The sequence below is a fragment of the Parus major genome, chromosome 5 (genome assembly GCF_001522545.3).
Source record: "Parus major isolate Abel chromosome 5, Parus_major1.1, whole genome shotgun sequence".
Taxonomy (NCBI): Eukaryota; Metazoa; Chordata; class Aves; order Passeriformes; family Paridae; genus Parus; species Parus major.
This window is the reverse complement of record NC_031774.1, coordinates 21,617,598-21,634,475: the sequence shown is the minus strand read 5'-3', so window position 1 is coordinate 21,634,475 and position 16,878 is coordinate 21,617,598. Positions and strand designations below refer to the sequence as shown.

General features: G+C 44.6%; 1 long non-coding RNA gene across 2 annotated transcripts in view; it reads left to right on the top strand.

Moving 5' to 3' along the window:
- Positions 1–9,366, top strand: part of LOC117244587 — a 51,625-nt gene extending 42,259 nt beyond the window's left edge. For both annotated transcript variants that reach the window (XR_004497973.1, XR_004497972.1), the window contains 2 exons: positions 818–907; positions 8,771–9,366. This is a non-coding gene — a long non-coding RNA (uncharacterized LOC117244587). The remainder of the gene's footprint in view (positions 1–817; positions 908–8,770) is intronic.
- Positions 9,367–16,878: the final 7,512 nt, after the last annotated feature.

The following is a 16,878-nucleotide window of genomic DNA, read 5'->3' as shown; positions in this document are numbered from 1 at the left end:
GAAGGTGGGCCACACTACCCACTTGTAGCTATTTCCTGAGGTACAGCAAGGACTTTCCTTCCCTCACCATGCAGACTCCTCCAGCGGGTTGTTGAGACACCATAGCAGTCAAGTTACTGGAAGTTAACACGTCTTCCCTTGGGCATGTAATTGGATAAAAAAGTGCAGACTTAGCAGTCCTAAATGAGCTGATGGACCTGGTTATCTATGATCTAACACATCACAGGATGTCCAATTAAATCTGTCCCAAAACACCTGATTTCTCAATCAAACTGTTATTCTGGTACATGTTATTAAAGCATCTCACTGTTTGAATGTCAGCATTGCTACACAATTATCTCTGTTGCAATTTTAAAATTTATTCCAGTGAAGATTTTTCTTGTACTGGAGGTAGAAGTTAAGGATACAAAAGGCTTTTTGAGCCACGGGTTAGATGTGGAAATGCAATCTCTAGGCTGTCAGTTCTAACTCTGCAAAAGTAACCTGTTGATCTGTAGGAGGAGATGCTTGGTAGCACTGGCAGCCTCATTTCCAGCCATGTCACAGAAATCAGAGATTTTGATCCCAAAACTTAGATCTCTTCCTGTATTCTGATTTATCCACCAGGTGGATGGAATAGGTGACCCTTTAACAATTAATTTTTAAGAAGAGTTATAAAGTGTACTTTGCTGCCCAGGATGATCATTCCCATAGAGTAATACACAACCTTCATTTTCATTAATAGTGAAACACATGACACAGTGAATTGATGCAAGGTGGGAGGGAATCCCCCTCCCATGTCTCCTATACATGTCCTTTTTACGTGTTTTCTTTGCAGAGAGACACTCCCAAGGAAGAAAACGGCAATTCTTTCACTGACCTTTCTTAGAAGACAATTGCAGAATTGAAGGAATTAATGAAATTCCAGGTTAGACTGCTGGTGTTCACTAACAGATTCAGTAGCAACCACTACCTTTTCTTCTTAAAGGAAGCTTAAGCATCACACAAAACACCTGTCTAATTGTGCAGTAATGCACAGAAACTAGCTCTGGTGGAAATTTCCCTCTGACCCTCACATGTTTGGCATTGTTCCATGGAGCACCAGATTTGCTTATCCTAAATATAACCAAATGCTAGTCGTAAATGTGCTTAATTTGGGTTGGTTTTTTTTTAAATTTATTGTATTGGACTTGCAACTTTCTGTGGTTAACATTTCCACAGTCTGACTGTAAATGAAGGTTTTTGTAAGTCTCATTTTGGATATAGACTGTGTGCCTAAGATTTCAAAAGGAGTTAATATTAGATGTTTGGAAGCCAAATCGGTTGTAGAATCTGTGCATGTATGTGTGTAATTTACTTGTTTTAGAATGGGACAGAGGAAAATTTTGCAAATTTCAGATCTGGAGGAAGCATGGGACCAACTGTTGGGACTCCAGCAGTGCTCCATAGAGTGGTACACGCTCTATGTGTATGTCCAAAAGCACATGTCCAAAACCCCACGGGCTCCTCTCCACCAGCTGCAGGAGCCACAGGTTGAACACAGAGACACACCCAAGCAGGACATGCTGCAAACAATACAGTCTAACTTGTAACAAACTAAATTCTGAAAAATTAAGGTATATTTGGTTTTCAGGAGAAGCTACCTCCTACAAGCCAGAAGATCCCCAAAACTCTAGGTACACCTGCATTTTGGAAGAGCCCATGGCTTGGATGTAATTCAGGGAGATACTAACACCCAAAATGTTTCTCAGACGTTGGTTTCCTTCTCTTCTGATCTCAATTATGGCATTGCTTGGGACTCCAGTTGATGCTGTATTTGTGAAGCAAGCGCTCTCCCTGCACTATGCACATTTTTTAAATAAGCTTGAAGAAAAAAAGCTCAGTGGGAAAAGGGAAAGAGAACACTATGTATCCTATTCCATTCAATTACAGCCAGGGGAAAGCAGAGGGAAAGACAACCTTAAGAAGTCATCTAGCCTCTCCTCCTGCCTGAAGGCAGTGGGTACCATCTCTTAATTTGATACACAATGAGCAGAAATTAAATGGGTTGAAGGACTGTTTTTTTCCCACTGGGACTTACCAAAATAACATTAATTTTCATTTCATGGGTTTAAAGCTGATTTAGGCCTCTTCACTGCAAATGGTTGATGCATTTTGTTGATCAAAATCACCAGTCATTTTAATTTTAAAATAATGGCATATCAAAAGACAATTTTTCTTCCTCAAAAGACACATTAAAAAGACTGATCTCCATTTACATTTCTAGATTGTTCTAAATCAATATAGTGAAAAATAGCTTCTCTGACTACTTCTGTATATTAGACCTAAGTTCAGCCCTTTCTTGTTTCTACTTACAATTGCTCTTAATCTTATTTTTTGAAAGATTTTTGGTTTTCTTTTATAAAATTATGTCTTGCTATTTTACCCTTGTACAGTGATATTTTTCTATATAATTCACTTGTATCTGAATTTCTTTTCACTGTCATGTCTCTCTTTTCTATTTAAACTAGCATTTAAACTAGCTTAAAGTTTCTGCTTTCTTTAATTCCTTAACGTGTGCCATTTTATTGCCATGATTAAGTAGCTGTCCCTAGGCAGCAGCAATGAAAATGCAAGCTTTCCCATCACATTCACTTATCTGGTACTTGCTGGAGTTAAGATTAATTATAGTTGTCAGCGCATAACTAAAATCACAAATGTCAATTTCCTCTTTTCACGTTTTTCGCTGTCAGAATAAATTGCATAATCATCACTTAATACCAAGCTCTTGTTACCCTAATAATATGCTACAGCCAAACGTTTACCAAAGGGAGCCCAAGGAAAACACACGAAACCTGAGAGGGTAAATACAACATGGGAAAGCACAAGTGCGATAAGTCTGGTGCCACAGCTGGAGAGAAACCTTCCTGGGGACTCCAGAACTTAACCTTACTGGCAGTACTTCCATGGGCCACAGCGGTGTTGGGCGTGATTGCTTAGAGAATGAACACCTTGGGAGACGGCCTGTGGTACATCTCTTCCTAGAAAAATGGCCAGCAGTCAGCCAGAATTTTTCATAGGGCTTTGCCAGGGAGAAGTTCTGCAGGTCCAGGAAGAGATCCGGGCTGGAAATGCCTGACAGTAGCCCACATCTTCAATGTGAACAGTCTGTGAGATTCCACCACTGAATAATTGCTCTCACCACCTCCCAAACATCCCAGTGTGCCTGCCACCAGATTTGGTCTCCTGCAGGGTTTTGTAGCTTTGGATTTGACAAAATTAGAACATATCTGCAATCAACTGCCCTGTCAACATGTCCTGTTCATGTGGCTCATGTTCTTGATGTACAAACTCCTCTTCTGAGCATGTAGCTAGATCATGGCCGAAAGATATAAGTGGAGAAGCTTATTTCCAAGTTAGGATCCCAGAAACAACATCAATACACAATTAATTTTGTTGCCTTAAACCCCTACTCAATCCCATCCCACATACTGATGTCAACCCTGAGAATCACATACTAGCTGTCCCCATAATGTCTCTTTGTACTGGTTTTTAGACCTTACTTCTCTGTGTTTTTCATCTTGGTGATGTTAGTCAAAAATCTACTAAAATCTGTGTTCCCCTGGCCTTTAACAGAGGGCAACTGGAGAAGCAATTGACCCTTGTATCTTTACTCCATGTCCTGCTCAGATAGCAGCTTCCTCTCAGGATTCCTCTCTTCCCTCTAATCTTCCAGGGAGGACTATCAGGAAAGTCATCTGCAGTTATGGGTACCTGCAGCTGGATGATGTTTGTCTCAGTTTTTAACAAACTGAAACACAGTCTTCTCTTTTTATCTTCCTTTTTAAAAAAACCCAAAAACCAGCAAAACTTCAGAGACTGACTATTAAAAGAAATAAAATCCTATATTTAAAAGATAAAATTCAGAATCTCTTTTATAAAAATTCTGTATTTTAGCTTCCAGCTCTTAAGCTGGAGAGTATTTTCAAATCTTGACTCATATTTGTCAGTCCTTTCATTCTCGTAATGCTTTCTAAGTGAACTTCCCATTAAAAAAATTAATTCTAGTATCAAATCCATTCAGAGACTTCATCACTACAAAGTGGGAGAAATATATGACTTCTGACCTGGTATATCAATAGTAGGCTTGTGTGCAAACCAGAATGAAAATACCACTGTAGTCAAGGCCTTTTGGTAAAGTTACTGTTTCCTTTCCAGTTCCTTGGCTTCAGTGAATTTTTTAAGATCAATTGCCATTACTCTTGATTTTTAGGTTGAGTTGCTTGGTTTTTTTTATTGTTGTCTGCTGTCTTCAGAAGCTTAAGGTGCCTAATTTCAGGAGCTCTATGCAGGAATTTTTAGGTGTGCTTCAGACACCAGCTGTTTCAAAAACTAGACCTATAAAGGGACTTCGCTCATCTTCTGACATTTTGGAAGGTATTTGACATCCAAAATACAGGAAACCTCCAAAACTCACTGTCCTTAGAAGAACCTGTTGTCCAGAGCAGACAAGCAGGGTGAAAATCCGAGCAGAGGAGCTGGTGGGGGATTTGCAGAAGGGAACAGGACGTACTGGAGGCACTATAGCAACAGAAATGTCTGGGTCTGGCCCATGCCCCTCACCTGGCAGCAGCAAGGCATCCTGCAGCCCTTCAGCCTGCAGGGTGACCACCCTGAAAATGTGTGGCTAAACTGCTGCACATTACATTGCACGCAGAAATAAACCCCCAGACCTTGTAAAATCAGATACTTAAGATGCTTGAAAGCCGTTCACTGTCATCCTTGGCTCCTGTGGGTGTGACAGCTCTTCTTCAGAGGCACAGGGCAAGGGAGCCCTTAGCAGAGGTACTGGGTGCCAGATGCCTTGTTTTCTTTCTGATTTGGCTGCTTTGACTTTGTTCCAGACCCTTGTGAAGTGCTCTGGGAAGCTGGTATGTGAAAGAAGAGAGGGAGAAGGGCTAGAATGACGCTCTGCAGTGCATGTGCTAACTTCAGCTGCCAGCTTTGACTGCTTTCCCACAGACAGTACTCTTCCCAAAGCCTTCTCCCCAGTCTCCTAATCCTCCAGCCCTCCCTGAGGGCTGTGGTGCAGCCGAGGCAGCAGCAGTGGCGAGACTGGGGAGCCAAGTATTTCCATCCCACCTTCCAACAAGTAGAACTGGTCCCCTCCTGGCCCACCATGTGCCCATCAAACATAGCCTTGTGATTAATGGAAACGGTCAGAGATAAATAGCTGACTGACTCCAGTGCTGGAGGAGCAGATCATGGAATTATTTGAATAGAGGCAGCATATCAAACAGTGTTAACAACTTGGCTTGATGTACTTCCTATGGCTTCTTTTTTTCATAGAAAGCTGTATGCATGCTTTTGGGCACATGCCTACTGGCTGCAGTGCCAGCATAGAGAGGGAACACAGAAAGGATGAGCTTTCTCTTCTGCATTGTGTCAGAAGTAACAAGCTGCCAAGATGAAAAGGGGCCACATGAGATCCTGCTGCTCCTTTCTGGGGCTTGACTGGGGCTCAGAGGCAGCAAAAACCCAGTGTTACTTTTCCCTTTAAAAATGTAAAGTGTGTTTGGTGCAGGAGAGGTACCAATAAAGGGAGGAAGCAGCAGGAAGTGGGTTGTTTTAACTCTCCTAATGAGCTACTTCTCCAAGCAGGCTTCTCTAAGGGAATCACAGCTCCCTGAAGACAAACCTCCCTCCCATCATTCTCTTATTTGAGTCACATACTTGAACAATATAATTCATAGTTTGGTTTATTTTCTTTTTTAAAAAAGCTTTTCTTTTTTAATGGTGTCAGTCCAAAGCCTTCCATAACAATGGAATCTGTCAATAGCCTCCAGATCTTCTCACACTTCCCACCAAAAGCTCTTTAAACATTTGTAATATTCAAAACTGTGATAATTAGTGTTTTGCCCCTTCTTGGGTGATGTCATTTTCACTGGCTGATACAGTAAGAGTGGCTCAGCATGCTAGCTCTCCAACTAGTGAGGAATACTTTTCTATCTGTAGCAATGATGATGTGTACCATCATCCTCTGCACTGCAAGACAGATCAAGGCTGGGGACAGAGATGCTGTTTCCTGGCTGGAGAGCTTTCTTTTGTCGCAATAGGGTAATCACTGGCCAAAAAATGCTGCTACTAATTTTTCAGTGTTTCATGAATGTTGCTAAAATCTGTAAAATGCTGGAGACTTGCACGTTTCTTTGTGTATCTCATCCTAACCTGATCTTTTCCAGCAAGCAAGCTGGAAACACATTACATTAGTGCTTTAATTTGCAAAATCACTTGCAAACCAATTCTAGTATTTGTGACCAGCTGTTGATCAGCATATGAATCCTAATCCTAATCCTATTCCTGCTCAATACAGAAGTGGTTTGTTTTCTCATATAGAATATCAGTGGCACTATGGAGGTTCCTGGATCTCAGGTCTAGCCTCTCTGTAAGGCTGAGGGCAGTGCACAGAGAGTGAGCAAGAGTTACAGGCACACAGCCTGGTAGCCCATGAGAGCCAAGCTAGCAGGATGTAGGGCCTCCAGCACTGCCAGCCCCTGTGGACAGTTTTATGTGCCGTTCCTCTGCCTCCTGCTTCACAGGCGGGGTAAACAGTGTGTGAAAGGAGCCAAGAACACATTTTATATGAACATCATGTACTGAAGGAAACATGTCTCTGCCATATTCCGGCCTTGGTTCCTTTCATAAGAAGTTAGCCACTTGAAAATATTCCATTTCTTCCTGGTCTGTATTTTCTAAGTGTGTCAAGACCCATCTGAAGAGGTCATCAACAGCCTAAAGGAGCTCAGTGTCTGCAGCACATACTGGGGAGGTGACAGATGGCTTCAGAGAGATGTGAGCTCATGTCACCCCAGTGGAGCTGTGGGGGCTTTTCCAAGACAGGCAGCTGGGCTGCTGTGCTCTGGGCCCAACAAATGTGTCCCCAAGGCCCTTTTCTCACTCTATAGGCTGGTAGCTCTCTCATCCTCTGCAGCTGAGACTGTTCTGGCTCTATCTGTCCTAGGGCATGTGACCTTCCACCCCATCTTTTTGGGCTGCACGTTTAGGTGGCTGCAGATGCACTTACAAGATGGGAGCTTACATGCTTTCTAAGCAGTGAAGCTCCGTGGCACCCCTCACTCCTGGGCCTTCTATTACATGAATAAAGTCCTTATTCAGGCAAAAAGGCTTCCTCTGCTGAGAGCACTTGTTTTTTTCTGAAAGTGAGGGTCTTTTCTTGTGCAGATGGGCTAAACACAAGGGAAAAGACATATTTTTTTGTCAGTTCAAAGCCCGAGTTTTCTATTTAGGAACAAGGGCTTTTACCAGTGTATATTGATGTATACATCTAGATTCAATATGAGTACTAGGAAAACCTGTCCTGTTTTGTCTGAGGAGATACCAGGGAGATACTAAATGTTGAATTAGCTTGCTGGTTTTGTTTTTTTTTTGCCTGGAGTTAAATCAATTCCAGACTCTATTAGTTTGAGTAAATGCCCTTGGTCCCATTGCCTGGCAATCCAGAGCTATTGTATAACAGCTAATTGGTCTATATGTCCTCTTCAATAAGGTAAGGTTGCCACAGACACGAGGCTCGTGGGGTCCATAAGGGATGCCTGGCTGGGGGGAGCTGCAGCACGAGGGGGATTCAGCGCAGCCCCGGGTGTGGCGTTAACCTCTGCGGGCAGGGGCCTGCAGCAGCCCCTGGGGTGCACACGCAGCTCCTCGGGAAGGGGACTGGGGTGAGGGGAGGCAGGAGGGTGAACAGTTCAGAGAGATTATGAACCAAAAGACAAATAAACACCACCCCCAACCCCAAGCTCCGGGGATGGTGAAGGTTGAGCTGTGCGTGTTGGGATGCCAGAAGAGGGAAAGTGGGACTTCAGGGCTGGGCTGGGCTGGAAGCAGCCCAGTGGCCATAGCCTGGCAGCAGAGGCACGGAGGCAAGGAGTCAGTGAGGAGCCTGCTGAGCTCCAGGAGTGGAGGAGAGGGCTGTCTGGCCAGCCAAACCCAGCCCAAGGGCTTTGCTGTCATTCCCACAAACAAAACTGCCGTGGCTCTGAGGGTGAGCAGTAAGCAGCCTCTACTTACATGGGAATAGTGCTGAAAACTTATTTGCCACCTCAATGAGGGGAAACATCCCCTCCAGATGTGGTGATGGGACAACAGCAAGGCAGATGATGCTGGTCTGATGGCACAGGATATGTCCCCCAAAGCCACTCCCTGGGGCTGATCCCAGGCCCTGGACCAAGGAACATGTCTAAGAGTGTTAGGCCTGGGGGCTGAAGAGGAGGATCCTCTGAATGAACAGGCCTGCTCAGCTCTTAATCTGAACAGGATTCCATATTAGATTCTTTTCAGAGAGAAGACTCTGTGGCTGTCCTGGCCCCAGAGGACAGCCCTTCTCTCCCAACAAGACTGTGTCCTGTGAGGGCTTCGGCCTCCCCTCAGGAGATGCTGATGAGAGAACAAGGACAAACATTTTGGCTGCAGGAGGGTTTCCTGATGGGGCACTGGGGCAGGGTTTTGGCTCACAGGTTTAATAATTGACACCAGGAGTGATTTTGTCTTCCTTGGGGCTTCATTCCCCTGTGAGCTTCTGTACCCAGCCTCCAGCACCCTGTGGACATGGGCCAAAGCTGGACTTGGGCCCAGCACTAGAAGTGGCCCCAGGGCAAAGAACAGGGCTTGCCAGATAACTCCACCCCTGCACAGGGCTGATACAACATCCCCATGTCCTTTTGCTGCAACATGATGAGAAGATGAATCCAGCATAGCTTTCAGCCCTTTCATGCTGCCATTTCTTTTTCCTCAGACAAGAAACAAAGAGAAGAGATCTGCTGCCACTAATGCAGGGGTGGACCGATGCCTTGACCATCATGAATGATGCTTGAAAGCAGCCACTGCTTTCTCCCACATTTGTGTACCCTGCCATGGATGTCCTTCATCAGTTGTGCTAAATCTGCAATTAATAAATATCAGACAGAGGAATAAAGATGTTATTAATTGGGGGAAAAAAAAATTAAATTCCCTCATCAAGAACAGCGGGGAGAGGAAGGCTGAGGGGAGAAAGAGGAGGAAGTGGGTATGCTGAGAGCACAGGAAAAGGACAGGGAGAGGGGACAGGCAGTGTGAACAGGAGAAGGAAGAGGCAAGAAGAAGCAGTTGGAGATGAGACACAGGCACAAAGGAATGGATACCAAGGAGGACAAAGAGCGGTGTGGGGTAGATGGAGGGAACGGCATAAATGTGTTTGCAGAAGAATACACACTAATTCTTGGAATATGCCAGTCCCTTAAATCACTGCCACAGGAGGGGAGCCATCCAAGGCTGGGGAGCCCCACGGACTCTGGGTGACAGGCCCATGGTCTTTCCTCAATAAGAGACTGAGCAGAGACGGGAAAGCTTGAATCGCTGCTCCTCCTCTGAGGGCTAACATTTCTCTCCCTCCTTCTTTTTTTCTTGTCTTAAACTTGAGAAAATCAAAAAAGAAAGCAAGTAAAACAAAAGCTCCTTTGCCTTAATTAAATTACTCAGCCGCCCTCTGGGGTTGACACTGGGGATACATGAGGCTTTTGTGTAATATCTGGAGGAATTCTCCCGCCGCCTCCCGCCTCCCCCTGCCCTGTCCTGGGGACAGGCGGGAGGATTTCAAAGGGGAAGGGAAAGGAAGGGGGAGGGGGGTAAGCTAATAGGGATGGGAATTATTCTGTGATGGCTGGAGGGATAAGAGAAAAAAGGGAAGGAAAGTCGCTGCTGAAATTGAAAGCCGATTCCCTGTGCTGGCTCGAGGCAGTGCTCTGACCTGAGGTAACTGCCCTTTTGCCAGAGACACAGGCAAAGTTCAGGGCACAGGGAAAGCTGCATAAATATGAAGTCTTTATCAGGGGGATGATCCGCTGCCTCAGGACCTTCCTGCCCGCTTTGGACGCAGCGTGACGAGGCAAGGCCAGCTCTCCACGGCCACCAGCACTGGGCAGGGCTTGAGGCAGCCTGGCCCCATTGCTGTGGCAGCTGTGGGGCTGTGCCTGAGCAGGGATGCTGCTGGCAGCTGAGCCAGGCCGTCCTGCAAGCTCCCAAGAGCATCCCTACTGACCCGGGCAGCAACATCATCATTCCACATCTGCTCCAGCATGCTCCCTGGGTCCCACCAGAAGGTTAGCAGTGGGAAAACCACCTCCCACGAGCAACAGGATTCCTTCAGAGAGGGCACTGATGTTTTTTATCAGGAGGTGCCCCAACCCTATGCAGAGTGTGTCCTGGAGATGCTGCGGCAAATGTACACTCTGCCAGAAGGATTCCTTTTACACTGCTGCCGTTGGTGGACTTGTTTGAGAGCTGTGGTTTTCTTAGATCCTACATCTTCCCCTCTGAAACCTAGGTGAAGGGAGCTTTGTTTTGCACCTTCAGTTTGGCCTGAAAAAAGAAACCCGTGTCTGTGCTTGAAAGAGAAAGGCACCCTTCACATTAGGAGCTCTCTGCAATGGTAGCTGAGTAGTTGAGTCCGTGAGGGACTTGCTGGATCCTTTCCACCATCTCCCCAGCATTTTCCAGGTCCCAGAGTCCCCACATCAGGTTTGATCAGTGGCTTTTGGGGAGGTAAGTGTGCTGTCTGGAACTGGAGGTGTAACCCATAAACAAGCAAAGAAGTAGGGACTGCATACCAGCACCAGTTCCCTTTTACTTACTGTTGGGAAGGAATATTTCTGGGAACAAAGAACATCTGGGCAGTAGGCTGAAGTGGGCTTTATATGATGAAGCTTGTAATACTGTCCCATCTGGAGAGCAGCTCCAGTGAGCTCTGTGGGGAGATAAGAGACAGAGTCAACCATAAATCCACTCCTTTAAGCATGACAAGTGTGTGCTTCATATTCCAAAGAGAGGAGGGGGAAAAGTAAGTGGAAACATTTTTCTCTGTGCTGAACACACGCAGAGCTCAAAAAAGGCCTGTCCCTCTATAGTGTGATGGGAGGTTGGTAAGCATGGAGCACCCCCAGGGTGCCAACAAGAACAGTCAAAGGCTTTTTCTGCAGTGACAGCTTCATTCCCGAGTGACAGTCAGGCCTGGCAGGGATGCGCAGGAGCTGGAGGATGCTGCCACACACAAAAAGCCCCTGTGCAGTTGGAGCTGGAGGCAACTACCACTAGGGCAAGAGAAGGAACCAAAACCTTGGGGCTTCCACCTTTGTGGGGAAATTGGCCTCCCACTTCTCAGAGCTTCTCTGCTGTTTATTACTAACCATGATTTATGGCATTAATAACAAAAGCCTTGCAGATGTGGAAGGCCCAGGTGAGGGATCAGGCTGTGGGCGTGGGAGAATAGTATCACTGTTAGGGAAAAAAAATTAAAAGGTGTATTATTTCCCCAAGTGGACTATCAGGGTTCAAATGAGCTCTTGCAGTGTGTACCCAATGGAGTGGCAGCACATTTCAGATGCACACCTTGCAGATGGCATGCGATGCTCCCTGCCGTGGTCTGCCTCCCCTGCAGCAGTGTGGCCCCACAGTCAGCCCACCCAGGTAACCCATGTCTGGTGAGCACCTGTGTCAGCCAGCTTGGAGGAAGGTATAAATACACCCTTGTGTTTATCTAGGATTTCCCACTTACAGCCTTCGGCTTTCAAATAGCCACCCACTTGACAGAGACAAGCAGGCAGCATCCTTGTTTCTGCCCTCTAAATTTCTCCTGCAGTTCCTTTTTCCTTCCCTTGCTTTCTATGATTTTCCAGATTGGGTTGTTTGATTGCAATATTTGACTCTCTCTGCAAGTTCTTTTTGGTGTGTTTCAAGAAGTAGATGATTTTAATCCACATCCAGATCTTTTGCAGACAGTCTGCCACTGTTCATAAAGAAAAATCATTTGCAGGGCTTCAAAAGAGCACATTGCATGGCACAGTGCCTAGTGCAGAGCTAAACTGCCCTGCTCCCTGATCCAAGAAACTTCCCATCAGAAAGCACTGGAGATGAGACTGCATGGGATGGTGGAGGCCAAAACATGGAGAGAAGTGAAGCAGGAGGAAGAATGCCTGGGGCTGGGCAAGGTGCTGATGCACTGCTCCTTCTATAGTTTGTGTCAGGAAGGATCAGTCCCTTCTCATCCAGAGGCTGGCTGTACCACATGGGGAGCAAGATGAGTTGTCAACATTTGAGTAAGAAAATATCACAAGTAAGGGGCTTCAAGGGAGGATTGTCCTTGAGAAGTCAGTCACAGGTGACATTTAGGGCAGAGGCATGGATGATGTCATGGGGACTGTATCACGATCACACCTTTTGTGCCTTTGTTCACATTGTCTCTGTGCCATTTATTAAAGTCACCTAGCTACACCTGGACCCAAAGGAATAGAAAACTGTCAGCTTGCATATCTGTCTGAAGTGAAAGTCAGTTATTTATGTACCAGAATGTGCTGTCTGGATCTTGCACCCCAGGCTGACAATAACTCAAGCACCATTTATCTTGGCTTTTAGTTGCTAAAAAGCAGGATTTAGCATAAAATGTGATTTGTGCTGGCCCATGACAGAGATGTTATTTTCATTCACTTCTCCCTAAACTATATTTTCCTATAGAAAAAAGGGGCAAATAAAAAGCACAAGTAAGGGGAAAATTAGGAAACATGCTTCTTCCCTGCAGAGTGCTGTCCTCATCTGATCCATACCCCACTTCAGTTCTTCCTTCTGCCATCTCTCCCCAGTCCATGGCAAAAACATCAAAGATGTTTCTAGGAGCTGGCTTGTGTGTGTGTGTGTCTGTGTAAAAGGGAGAGAGGGAGACCATTTCAGATGCAGGTTATTTATTAGAGGTTTAATATTGCTCTATATAGAAATTAAATGGAACAGCATTCAGATGTGCCATTAAAATTTACTGCTTCTTGCTATTTAAAACCCACATAATCATTTCAAGTAACACTGATTAGGGCCTTGCGAGAAGTGAAAAAAACCCAACCAAGTCAACTCAGGCATCACCACAATGTCTCCACCTAATAGCTGCTTTATTAACACAAGTCTGGAAGCAGGACTGCCTTATGTTAAATTTATTTATTTTCCATTTACACATCACTATTCTGTTGGGTTTCTTTTCTAAACCATTTGCATGATGACCACCTTCTTTTTGACAGACTGCCTGACTCTATGTTATTTAATGTTTCACTGATATAAACATGTTTGTTTCCCCAAAAGTGTGATTTTTTTTTTTCTTTATAAATTTGACTTTTGTATTTTGTTCTCAACTTATTCTTTCTGGAGTGAATGTGCCTAAACGCACATATGTTCAAATGCATCCACACGAAACACATGGTCTGACACCGTCTTCCCTTTCTATTTCTTTTATTTACACACATATATATATACCTCCTCCCAGCACTTTATTTTATATCCATTCCTAAATATATATTCATATACACAAATGCATGTGGAAAACTTGAAGTTTTCAAATGAAGCTGGGCTCCTTTCATTGTCCATGCTTTAAAACCCAGGAAAGTTCTTACAAACTACTTAAGGTTTGGATTCAGGGCTGTTTCATTTGTGGTTTTGCAGATGTATTAATAAGAAGGCAGGAAAGCTATATTGACCTACATAGTAAATGTGTATTTGCTTCAATTATTGATCCTGGTGTTCAAATTACAACAGATTGGTTTAGATCACCATTCAGCCTCCTTAGCTGGAGTCCTTTTTGCAGTACCAAGTGAGAAGGCCCTGTTTGTGTGATGGGTTTAGCCCAGAAACTCAGGAACAGGTGGGGATGGTGGTGACTTTGAAAAACATGCTGGAGGTCATTCACATAATTATTATCTCATATGTGGGTCCTTATGAAGATCATCATATGGTAATCTGGAGATTGAGTTTGATAAAGTAGATATGTAAAGGCTGCATCTTACAATATCTGTTTACTGACATTGCACTAATCAGGAAGATGATGTAATGTACTCCTGCCAGACAAAAACACTAAGATGTTTTTCACATACATTTTGTCAGTATTAAGGCAAACACTTCTGGATTCACTGCCATCACATAAGACTAGAAGAGAAAAAAGGAGACTGCCCAGAAGTGTAAGCCATAAAAAAAGCAGCCTGGAGGAGGCTCTGAAGCATTATCCAGTCCAGCTTCCTATGCCAGGGGAAGGCAGGCTATTTCTGTGTCCTCCCTGACAAACAGCTGTCCAACTGTTTCCATAGAAGTTGCAGCAGTAGAAGTTCTGCAGCTTCCTCAAGCAGTTTACAGGTATACTTTGCCACCCTCTCATCTGGAAAGATTTAACCCAAACATCTGTCTCAAAATCATCAACACAGTCCTGTTCATTTTCATATTTATGTCCCTGTTGGACAAAACAACTGGGAAGAGCATTTGGAGACAGACAGGAATTGAGAAATCAGAGAGTTTCATCTTGTCTGAAGACCAAAAGAGGAGGTAGTCTGAGGAGGTCTGCCCAGAGCAAGCTGTTCCTCCAGTAGGGGTAGGTGAAGTGTTGACAAGGTCAACAGTTCCCCCAAAATTAGCCTTAAAAGTCTTCACTGAAAGGAAGATAGTCTCTATTGGATGGATTATTAGCACAGTCTTCTTGCATGGATAAATAAAGCTTCAAGGAAGTTAGATACAGAAAAGTAGTAAGTGTTTTCCAAGTGACTCCTTCACCTTCTAACTTCCTCTACACCTGACATGCCTTGCTTGAGAGCTAGAAAAACAGGTGAGGAGGTGTCAGGTGGCTAGTCAGCATTTCATTGCTTCCACTTGGGTTTTATGGTGGGTTTTTTGGGGTACCTTTTTGTAACTTTGTTTCCAAGTTCATAACCAACAAACTAACTCCTCACTTTGCCAGAAGTTGTCTTTTTTATACATAAGCTTGTTAGTTTTTTAACTGAATGGAAAGGTGCATAGTAAGAGCAGCTTCTATTTCCTCAGCCATGGTCAGACAAGCAGCAGATGCTGTCAGAAGCAGCCCTGGCTGCCTGAAGCCTCAGGACATCTTGGAGTCCTAGTACATTGAGAAGCATTTACTTGCAGGATGCTCAAAGGAGACTGATGGCTGGTTTATCCTGCCAGGTGTAACCTGAGGCCCTTTCAGCAGGAGTGTCTGTGAGACAGCCCACTGGCTGATGCACCCCACACCAAGGCAGATCACCCATGACTGCCCTTGGAGAAACCAACTGTGTAGAAGCTCAGTCAAGCTCACTTACTCTCCTGCTCACCCTTGAGTTTCTCACTAGCCTGGTCTTTGCATTTCCTCAAGCATGGTTTGTATTGACTCATTCCTGACCTCGGTAGAAATATGTGCTTTATCCATCATATTGATCAAGTTTACAGAAAAATAATATTTTATAAAATATGGAAGTTTTAAATGCTGGTGTCTTCTGTGCTTCCCCACAGGAGTAAGTGACCTTCCACCTTGGTTTCCCTGGTGACTAACAAAGCAGACAGTGCAGGCTGGGTACAAGCCAGCTGCTCAGAACTGACTGATGCTAGTCCAAGGTGTGCTGTTCATCTTAACCTCCTTTCATTTGTCTGCAATCAGTGGAGCAAAAGAGCAGCATTACATACAGCTTTTATCATGGTAGGTATTTGCAACACGATGCCTCAGCACCACAGCTGAAACCACACCAGTTAATTTGGTGATTAGTTTGTCCTGCTAAATGTCATCATCATGCAATGGTGTTACCTTATGACTGCTCACTTTTGGCATACAGCCTCCTCTATAGCCTCAATATCTTCTCGAATATAAGTCAGGTGAAGCTACTTCAGGTAGTGAAGCTGCTTCACAGGTGAAGTGGATGATAGGATGGATGGCAGCACTGATGGAAGATTATCTGCTGGGCCAACAGTGTGCCGACACCTTCACGAGGCTTTCCTTACAGAGAATTCCAATCACCACATCTCTATAATAACATATGCAAAAATACTTTGGTAACATTTTCATCTGTCCAGAAAAAAATTGCCCTTCCTCTCACCAACTCTTCCTCAGAGTTCATTTTGTTTAATGAAACAGAATTTTCAAACATACATATTTTAAAATACATATTCAATACATTTCTCTCACGCCTCGTTTTTTTTTTTCTCTGAAGCTTGACACATGAGAATGGTGCATTGATCCATGGATTAAACTTAGTTACCTTGGCTAGAAATTGGGCCTTGAGTGCCAAGATAACCAGGTCAAAGAGGGAAAAGCATGAATATTAAAAAAAACACAATGTTTGACTGACAAAAGCAATTTTGAAGAGATGTGCAGGGTAAGGGGAAGTGAGGAGGAGAGCCCTGGTTTACACTGAAAAAGTCTGTTATGTAATTTAAACATTGTAACTGTTGGTTTTTCTTCACCACCCACTGTTTTGCCCAGATGGAATAGCCTGAGGAGGGTATTTAATACTTGGAGTCGCTGGAGAGCTCTGGGCCTAGTGCTGATGGGAGCAGATTTCTGTCTGCTGCTGAGAGTCCCCACTGCCACCCAGCAGGCAAGGCAGGGGAGCTGGTGCCATGAGGACGGTTCTGCCCCACGAGCCAGAGGAAGGGCAGCACCAGCTCCTCTTTCTGCACCTTCCTCAGCCGCCTTCCTTCCTTTATCTAACTTCCTTTATCTAACAGCTGCCTTCCTGAGGAAGAGCTCAGGAGGCATTTTCTGAAGAAACACATGCACCCTCATACACCACTTAGAAAGGTCCAGTTTTGTCAGAACAATTTCAGTTCCAGAAAATGGCTAATTCCAAAGCCTCTTCTGGTCTGAAGACCAGAACACTGACGAGAAACAATGGTCATCCTATCCTCTTTTGGCATCTCCAGCAGGAGAATGTAGGGACTCTTCCACAGTTCATTGATACAAAACCAAAATGAAAATCCAAGAAAAACATTTTGGTTGACCAAATCTCGGTTTGTTTTTTCTGTGGGTTGTAGGCATGCAGAGATATCAGAGAGCTTCCTCACCTCAGGACAGAAGGACAGAGC